An 8,472-nucleotide genomic window follows, 5' to 3' on the forward strand; every position below is an offset into this window, starting at 1 on the left:
CCTGCCAGTAGCAGTGGTGGACTCTCCCTCTTTATGGGCATTTAAGCGGGCATTGGATAGGTATATGGAGGATAGTGGGTTAGTATAGGTTAGGTGGGCTTGGATCGGCGCAACATCGAGGGCCAAAGGGCCTGTACTGCGCTGTATTCTTCTATGTTCTATGTTCTAACTCAGCAGGTCTGGCAGCATCTGTGGGGAGAGAGGGAGAGAGTGACAGAGAGAGAGAGAGAGAGAGAGAGACAGAGAGAGAGCGGAGTTAATGTTTCAGGTTCCGTGACCCTCCTTCAGAAGAAATTAATTTTGCGCAGAAGGTTGGCTCGTAAAGGGATTGTATTGGGGTGAGCCAGGGTTGGGCCTTATAGCATGTGAGTTCCCTGATTGGGGCCTGTTAATCTGGTTCAATCAGGATGCCCTGGCTGACCGACATAAACAGGAGGGTCAGGACTTCTGTTCACTCTAGCAGCTGGTTCTGAGCCAGCTGGGTCAGTGTTATGTACTTTGTACAGGGAAATAAAGGGTGATTTGGTGACTCGCCTTCATGGAGTTATTCCAGCTTGGTACAAATTTTGTACTCAGTTTTATTTTAAAGGTAGCTAATTATTATTATTATATTGCTACTGTCACACACTATGCTGGATTAGAAAGAGCAGGAAAGTGTCCATGAGTAATATCGGATCAGTTATGATGCTATTGAATGGTGGAGCAGGCTCATGGAGCTGACTGGCCGACTATTATATTTCTTATGGTCTTAAAGAGTTATGGACACTTACTGAGGTCAGGAATTCACACCTTGCTGTTTGGTTGCAAGAAGCTGGTCAGCTCTGGTTCTGTTATTCATGCTCTTATTTTAAACTGCCCACATCAGACTTGCTCTGGTGATGGATGGGTTTGTTTACATCGACCTGTCTTTTCTTAACTTATCTAGAGATTGTATTAATCCATGTGTTGTAGACATGGATTTTGTGTCCCTGACAGAGATAATGTGAATCCTATACAGGACATAGAGACTATTACAGTCACTGCAGCATTAACAACTTGAATTAACTTACAGCTTTTAAGGCAAAGAAAAATGGCCCATGGCACTTGACAGGAACTTAATCAGTCAAATGTCAAAATGAAATTGAAGACAGTCTAAGGAATATCTTCAGAGGAGGAGAGAGCTAAAGAATTTTGAAATGACTCAGCAGGATGGCTGGGAGGGCTCAATGTTTAGCAAAGGAATTCTGTGTAAGAACCTGGAACTGAAGGAATTCTTCGAGAGGGTTCCAGGGATGGTCCCAGTGTAATGGCTGGCCTCATCACAATCACTACACAAGCATCTGATAGGTGCGTTTCAGCCCAGGAGTGAGAATTTTAACATGTTGCTGCACTGACAGCTGAAATGACAGCTGAAAAGCAAAGCGCATTCTTGGCTTCCTTTGTTCCTGGTCAAAGTTCAAAGGAGCATTTTAATATGCAGCCAGTTTCTAAGCTCTTCTGAGGCTATTGAGGATGGAGTAAGTGAGCCTGTGTAGGGAGAAGTACCCACCTTGGTTATTCTTAGTGCCGTGCCGCATGAGGCAGTGTGCTGGAACTCAAACCCTGTGATCCTGACAAATATCACAAAACTTAAGCATTTTAACAAGTATTTGGAATTCCCCAATTGATTTAACTTTTTAGTCCCAAGTTGACAATTTTCTATTCTTCATAAGAATTGCTACTTATTACAAACAAGTAGATGCTAACTACAGGTAAACAACTGTGAGGTGTCGACATATAACTCTCTTAGTTAAACCTCTCACCAATTTTTAAAACATCCCTGACATACAAATAGACACAGACAAACAAAAAAAAAGTGGGAGCTGTGGATGGAGGGGAAGACTTGAGAAGGCACTTCAATGGTCCCTCTCGTGGAACTGATCCTTCTGGTTTGTCAGAACTTGCACCTTCCCGAAGTTCGCTCTCCAGGAACTTCCACTGCTCGGAGGAGGCGCAAGGTGACTAGTTTACACTTCTATAGGTCACTGACTTATTGATTAGGAGCCATGGTTTACAGCGATGGACGGGGGGAAATAAACTGGCTTTCTCCAGGCTTCCCGTGCTTTTTACTGCTTAGAAAAAGACAGCTCCATCCTTTTCAGAGGTTCAGAGTGAACGTTCACATTCAGAAGCTGTTCAGCCGATCACGCAGTTATTGGCAGGCAGAAGGCCAACATGGACAACGGGTCATCACTGCACAGACCAATCAGTGACCTGTATCAGCTGTATCCCCTTTTGTACACTTCACTTGGCTCCAGCTTGTCTGTAGTCCATCCCCCCCCCACCTTGCTTGAACAAGCAGCACTGTAAACAGCACTTACAATGAGTGCTAGGTTACCTGCTCTGGTAAAATATAGTCATCCTTTGCACAATCCTTCGTTTTTAAAACACTCTTTACCCGTTATCGCTCTGCAATCAATAAATACAGACAAATAAAATGACACCGACTTTACATTACTTTTGGATCCTAGCTGTAATTTTATGTGTCTGAAAGAAGATTGACTATAGTTCTGTTGAGCAAAAAGTACAATCTCATATATTGTTTGTTGTTGATTAATCTTGATAAATCTGTGGTTTTGTTTCAATAAGCTGCAGTCTGACAGCATTTTTATTGTGCTTGTAGCTGAATTCCAGCAGAAGACTTGTGGTGCATGATTGTAAAATGCTTTTCTTTGATTCCTGGGTTTCTTTACATTAGTCAATAACAATTGCAATAAAATATGTCTCGAAAGAGAAATAAAATATCCGATGAGGTCCTGGGAAGCAACCATCAGACAAGATCATTGTTCCCAAGACTAACACGATATTAGGATTGGTAGCTGAAAGCTTACATAAGCTTAGACCGTGGTTTGTAGGGAGCAGGCTCATATATAAGAATGGCCTTTTGGGGGTCGAGTCTAAGGAAGTAATTAGACTGGCAAATATGAAAAGCAAATAAACAATTTAGAGGTTTTATTGCCCCAATCCAACCTATTATTCTCATAGATACCCAATGCTACTATTTTGCTGTCAATTAGCAGGAGATGTGCTTTATTTGTTCATTTCCGGTTGGAGGATAGCGGAATATTTTTCAAGTGGGAAGCACAAGAAGAGGTTTCATTTCATGGTTTTGTTTCGCGCTACTGTTGGGCCAGCTCCCTTACTGAATGACAGCAGCTTAACTGGAGTGTTGCTGCAATGCAGGGTTTGAATTCTGCTCGGGAAGAAATAATTGTCACAGTTTATACTTTGAAGGTAAAACATATCTGTCATCTCACACATAATACCATAAACCACTCTGGTTTTACTGTTGTCATATTGCGATCTAAATCTCTCCTTTGACTGGCAAACATTTGCCTAATCCACTCTAACCCAACTATAAAACGCACTCATTTTTAGATCTAAGTTTAATGAAACATAGAAATATAGGAACTAGGAGCAGGAATAGGCCATTCAGCCCTTCAACCCTGCTCCACCATTCTAGGGATTATGACTGATCAGGGTGGCACGGTGGCTCAGTGGTTAGCACTGCTGCCTCACAGCGCTAGGGACTGAAGTTCGATTCCAGCCTCGGGCACCTGTCTGTGTGGAGTTTGCACATTCTCCCTCTTTCTGTGTGGGTTTCCTCCGGGTGCTCCAGTTTCCTCCCACAGTCCAAAGATGTGCATGTCAGGTGAATTGGTTGTGTTAAATTGCCTATAATATTTGGTGCATTAGTCAGAGGGAAGTGGGTCTGGATGGGTACTCTTCAGAGGGTCATAGAGTCATAGAGCTGTACAATATGGAATCAGACCCTTCGGTCCAACCCGTCCATGCCGACCAGATATTCCAACCCAATCTAGTCCCACCTGCCAGCACTTGGCCCATATCCCTCCAAACCCTTCCTATTCATATACCCATCCAAATGCCTCTTAAATGTTGCAATTGTACCACCCTCCACCACATCCTCTGGCAGCTCATTCCATACACGTACCACCCTCTGTGTGAAAAAGTTGTCCCTTAGGTCTCTTTTATATCTTTCCCCTCTCACCCTAAACCTATGCCCGCTAGTCCTGGACTCCCCGACCCCAGGGAAAAGACTTTGTCTATTTATCCTATCCATGCCCCTCATAATTTTGTAAACCCCTATAAGGCGGCACAGTGGCTCAGTGGTTAGCACTGCTGCCTCACATCACCAGAGACCTGGGTTCAATTCCTGCTTCAGGCAACTGTCTGTGTGGAGTTTACACATTCTCCCTGTGTCTGTGTGGGTTTGCTCCGGTTTCCTCCCACAATCCAAAGATGTGCAGGTTAGGTGAATTGGCCATGCTAAATTGCCCGTAGTGTTAGATATAGGGGAATGGGTCTGGGTGAGTTGCTCTTTGGAGAGTTGGTGTGGACTTGTTGGGCCAAAGGGCCTGTTTCCACACTGTAAGTAATCTAATATCCCTCAGCCTCCGAGGGAAAACAGCCCCAGCCTGTTCAGCCTCTCCCTATAGCTCAGATCCTCCAACCCTGGCAACATCCTTGTAAATCTTTTCTGAACCCTTTCAAGTTTCACAACATCTTTCCGATAGGCAGGAGACCAGAATTGCACGCAATATTCCAATAGTGGCTTAACCAATGTCCTGTACAGCCACAACATGACCTCCCAACTCCTGTACTCAATACTCTGACCTATAAAGGAAAGCATACCAAACGCCTTCTTCACTATCCTATCTACCTGCGACTCCACTTTCAAGGAGCTATGAACCTGCACTCCAAGGGCTCTTTGTTCAGCAACACTCCCTAGGACCTTACCATTAAGTGTATAAGTCCTGCTAAGATTTGCTTTCCCAAAATGCAGCACCCCACATTTATCTGAATTAAACTCCATCTGCCACTTCTCAGCCCATTGGCCCATCTGGTCCAGATCCTGTTGTAATCTGAGGTAACCCTCTTCGCTGTCCACTACATTGTTTCAGCTGAAGCATAATAGTTGTAATTAACTTTTTGTCTCAGGATGGGAATGTGAGTTTCAGTGCCTTTTGATTGATAGGGCAATTCCAATGTAGCCAACTTCATCCATTATATGTGGGTTGCCTGAGATTATCAGAACAACTCAGCAGCCATTTAGAGTTAGCCGTGTCCTGTTTAAAACCGCGTCTAATCCATGAAAGGTATTAAATCAAATGAGGAAAGCTGCAAATTGATAGCCCATTTTCAGGATTAAAGCAAGGTGTTTAAAATAGCTTTGAAGTTATCAATCACTGCAGCTTTATCCAGGAAAGTGCAAGAAGTGAGTCCTCCTGGGGACGCTACTATGGATGAGGACAGCCTTTAAGTGGTTACAGTGCCCATGATACAGACCTGTTTGGAAAGTCAGGACTAGTCCACAATGTTGGATCTAACCACTGCTCACTACCATTTAAATTTGCCTGGAGGAGTCATAGAACATAGAACAATACAGCGCAGTACAGGTCCTTCGGCCCTCGCTGTTGCACTGACCTGTGAACTATTCTCAGCTCGTTCCCCCGGCACTATTAGATTCCCTACAATGTGGAAACAGGCCCAAACCAGTCCACACCGACCCTTCAAAGAGTAACCCATCCAGACCCATTTCCCTCTGACTAATGCACCTAACACTATTGCACTGACCTGTGAACTATTCTCAGCTCGTTCCCCCGGCACTATTAGATTCCCTACAATGTGGAAACAGGCCCAACCAGTCCACACCGACCCTTCAAAGAGTAAACCATCCAGACCCATTTCCCTCTGACTAATGCACCTAACACTACGGGCAATTTAACTTGGCCAATTCACCTGACCCGCACATCTTTGGACTGTGGGAGGAAACTGGAGCACCCGGAGGAAGCCCACGCAGACCCGGGGAGAATGTGGAAACTCCACACAGACAGTCGCCCCAGGCTGGAATCGAACCTGGGACTCTGATGCTGTGAGGGCAGCAGTGCTAACCACAGAGCCACCATGCTGCCCCTTTTAGTGTGGAAACAGGCCCTGTGGCCCAACAAGTCCACACCGATCCTCCGCAGGGTAACCCACCCAAGACCCATTTACCCCTGACTAATGCACCAACGCTACGGGCAATTTAGCATGGCCAATTCACCTAACCTGCACATTGTTCAGACTGTGGGAGGAAACCAGAGCACCCAGAGGAAACCCATGCAGACGCAGGGAGAATGTGCAAATTCCACGCAGTTGCCCGAGGCTGGAATCGAACCTGGGACCCTGGTGCTGTGAGGCAGCAGTGCTAACCACTGGGCCACTGTGCTGCCCCAAAGCAATGGCCAACCCCGACACAGCTCTGCAAACATCACACACTTGCCAACCTCAGCATGACTCTTGGTCAGTGTGGGGATTGAACCAACGACTTTGGCATTATTAACACCATGCTCTGACCATTTGAGCTAACTGACCATGCCGAACCAGATATCTGTGGTTTCGGTACTTTAGTGTTAATTTGCTAACATTTTCACAGAGCAGTGTATGTGGGCTCCTCACATCTATTTCTGCTAAGAGTGTAGAGTGCTCTGTCAGATCGCTGGCAGAATAGCTCAGGAATGAACGTAGAACACAGAACATTACAGCGCAGGAAGTGAAGAGTGAGCCAGACAGAGAGAGAGAAAGAGGGAGAAAGCACACTCTCTCCGATATAATACTGGAGTTCTGAGTGGAGGAGGTTCTGAGGAGGGGTTGCCTCATGTCTTCCCCTCTGTCCCCATCCAGTCCAACAGGCACATTATACCGAGGACCAACCACCCCCTTTTCTCCTGATGATTTCTATGAGATATTCGATAAGGTGGTACGACCTCAGCAGATGAGATTGAGGTGAGGTCCTTAGAGCAATACTGCAATAAGTATTGTCTGAATCATGGTGAAGTCTTTATAAAGTGTCCCAATAAATCTCAAATGATTTCCTCATGGCTGTGGCAGCAATTGACCACAAAGTGGTGAGTGTCCTTTATGAAGACTCTGAAATTGACATTGATGCTGCATCTATCCCCACATATAGAACATAGGAGCAGGAGACAATTGTGGTCCCATTGAGCACTCTCCGCCATTCAATAGAATCACGGCAGATCCTTTAGCTCAGTGCCACATTCCTGCTCTCTTCCCATACTGCTTGATGCCTTATAGAGTCTAGAAATCAATCAGTTGGCAGGCACTGTTATGACAGGGTGTGGGACAGGTTGGAACAGCAGACACTGTTATGAGAGGATGTTAGAACATGGACCAATAGTGGGGCAGACACTATAGCCACCAGAATACTGTACAGCCTCCTGAATGAACGCTAACAGCCATTGTAAGTGTTGAATGAGCTTCTGGGAACGCTGCTACATTTTTCACAAGGTAGCAATGAAGCAAAGAGCTGCAGACTGAAACACAAAGAGAAACTGCTGGAGAAACTCTGCCAGCAACTAAGGGTCACTGCACTCGAAAGGCTACCTTCTCTCTCTGCCAGACCTGCCGAGTCTCTCTAACAATTTCTGCTTCCATTTCTCAAGGTGGCACCTTGCATTAAATGTGGGTGAAACTGGCAATTCAGCTCAGGGTACGCCTGGGAAGATCTTCGTGGTTCCCTCCCATTCCTCTGAGCGCATGCAACTTAGTCAAAGGAATTAAATCACCATCCTGTTCATGACAAGATGATGTAACATTGTGTTGGATGGTGAAATATGTAAGTGGAGTCTCATTTTATTCAGAGTGGCCCTGAGAGGCTGAATAATTCTGCTTATCGAGGCTAAAATTATCTGCGGTAAAGCAATAAAAGGTACTGCTGGTAGGTAGGCAGGCATCCATTTGGCTTACAAAGTGGTGGACTTAATTGTACAGGGTGCAGCCAGTAAAGAATCTGAGGGCAATTATAGGGTGACCTTTTTTTAAACGTCTGCAGAACAATGTTAACAGAATTTAAAAGGGAAATTTTCAAAAGCATGATTCTAACTCTTCAGGTATGTAATGCACAAAGAGTTCCTGTTAACGCCCGGCATATCTTGCTCATTTTTAGTCATCGTATCATCCAAGGGACATTGATTTGTTTGAAAGAGCACAGAGGAGAGCAAGCAACAACTTATACTCCCAGAGTTATATACAAGAAAAAGCTAAGAGAACTTAGAGTTCTTCAGTAGGAGAGCAAAGCCAAGTTTTTAAAAAGAACAAAGTCACCTGGCCTGATTGATTCACTCACTGTGAACTTGATGGGCTTTGATTTGATAAAATGCTTAACTCTGAGTCAAGATCATTGCTGGGTCCTCTACTTCTCGTCATTTATATAAACGATTCAGATGCGAGCTTAAGAGGTACAGTTAGGAAGTTTGCAGATGACACCAAAATTGGAGGTGTAGTGGACAGCAAAGAGGGTTACCTCAGATTACAACAGGATCTGGACCAGATGGGCCAATGGGCTGAGAAGTGGCAGATGGAGTTTAATTCAGATAAATGAGAGGTGCTGCATTTTGGGAAAGCAAATCTTAGCAGGACTTATACACTTAATGG

At 44.9% G+C, this 8,472-nt stretch overlaps 1 non-coding gene across 1 annotated transcript; it reads right to left on the reverse strand.

The window, feature by feature from the left end:
- Positions 1-6,319: 6,319 nt before the first annotated feature.
- Positions 6,320-6,393, reverse strand: trnai-aau. Its single transcript has one exon. It is a non-coding gene; the product is annotated as a tRNA-Ile (tRNA).
- Between the last annotated feature and the right edge of the window lie 2,079 nt (positions 6,394-8,472).

The sequence above is a fragment of the Chiloscyllium plagiosum genome, chromosome 16, assembly GCF_004010195.1.
Source record: "Chiloscyllium plagiosum isolate BGI_BamShark_2017 chromosome 16, ASM401019v2, whole genome shotgun sequence".
NCBI lineage: Eukaryota > Metazoa > Chordata > Chondrichthyes > Orectolobiformes > Hemiscylliidae > Chiloscyllium > Chiloscyllium plagiosum.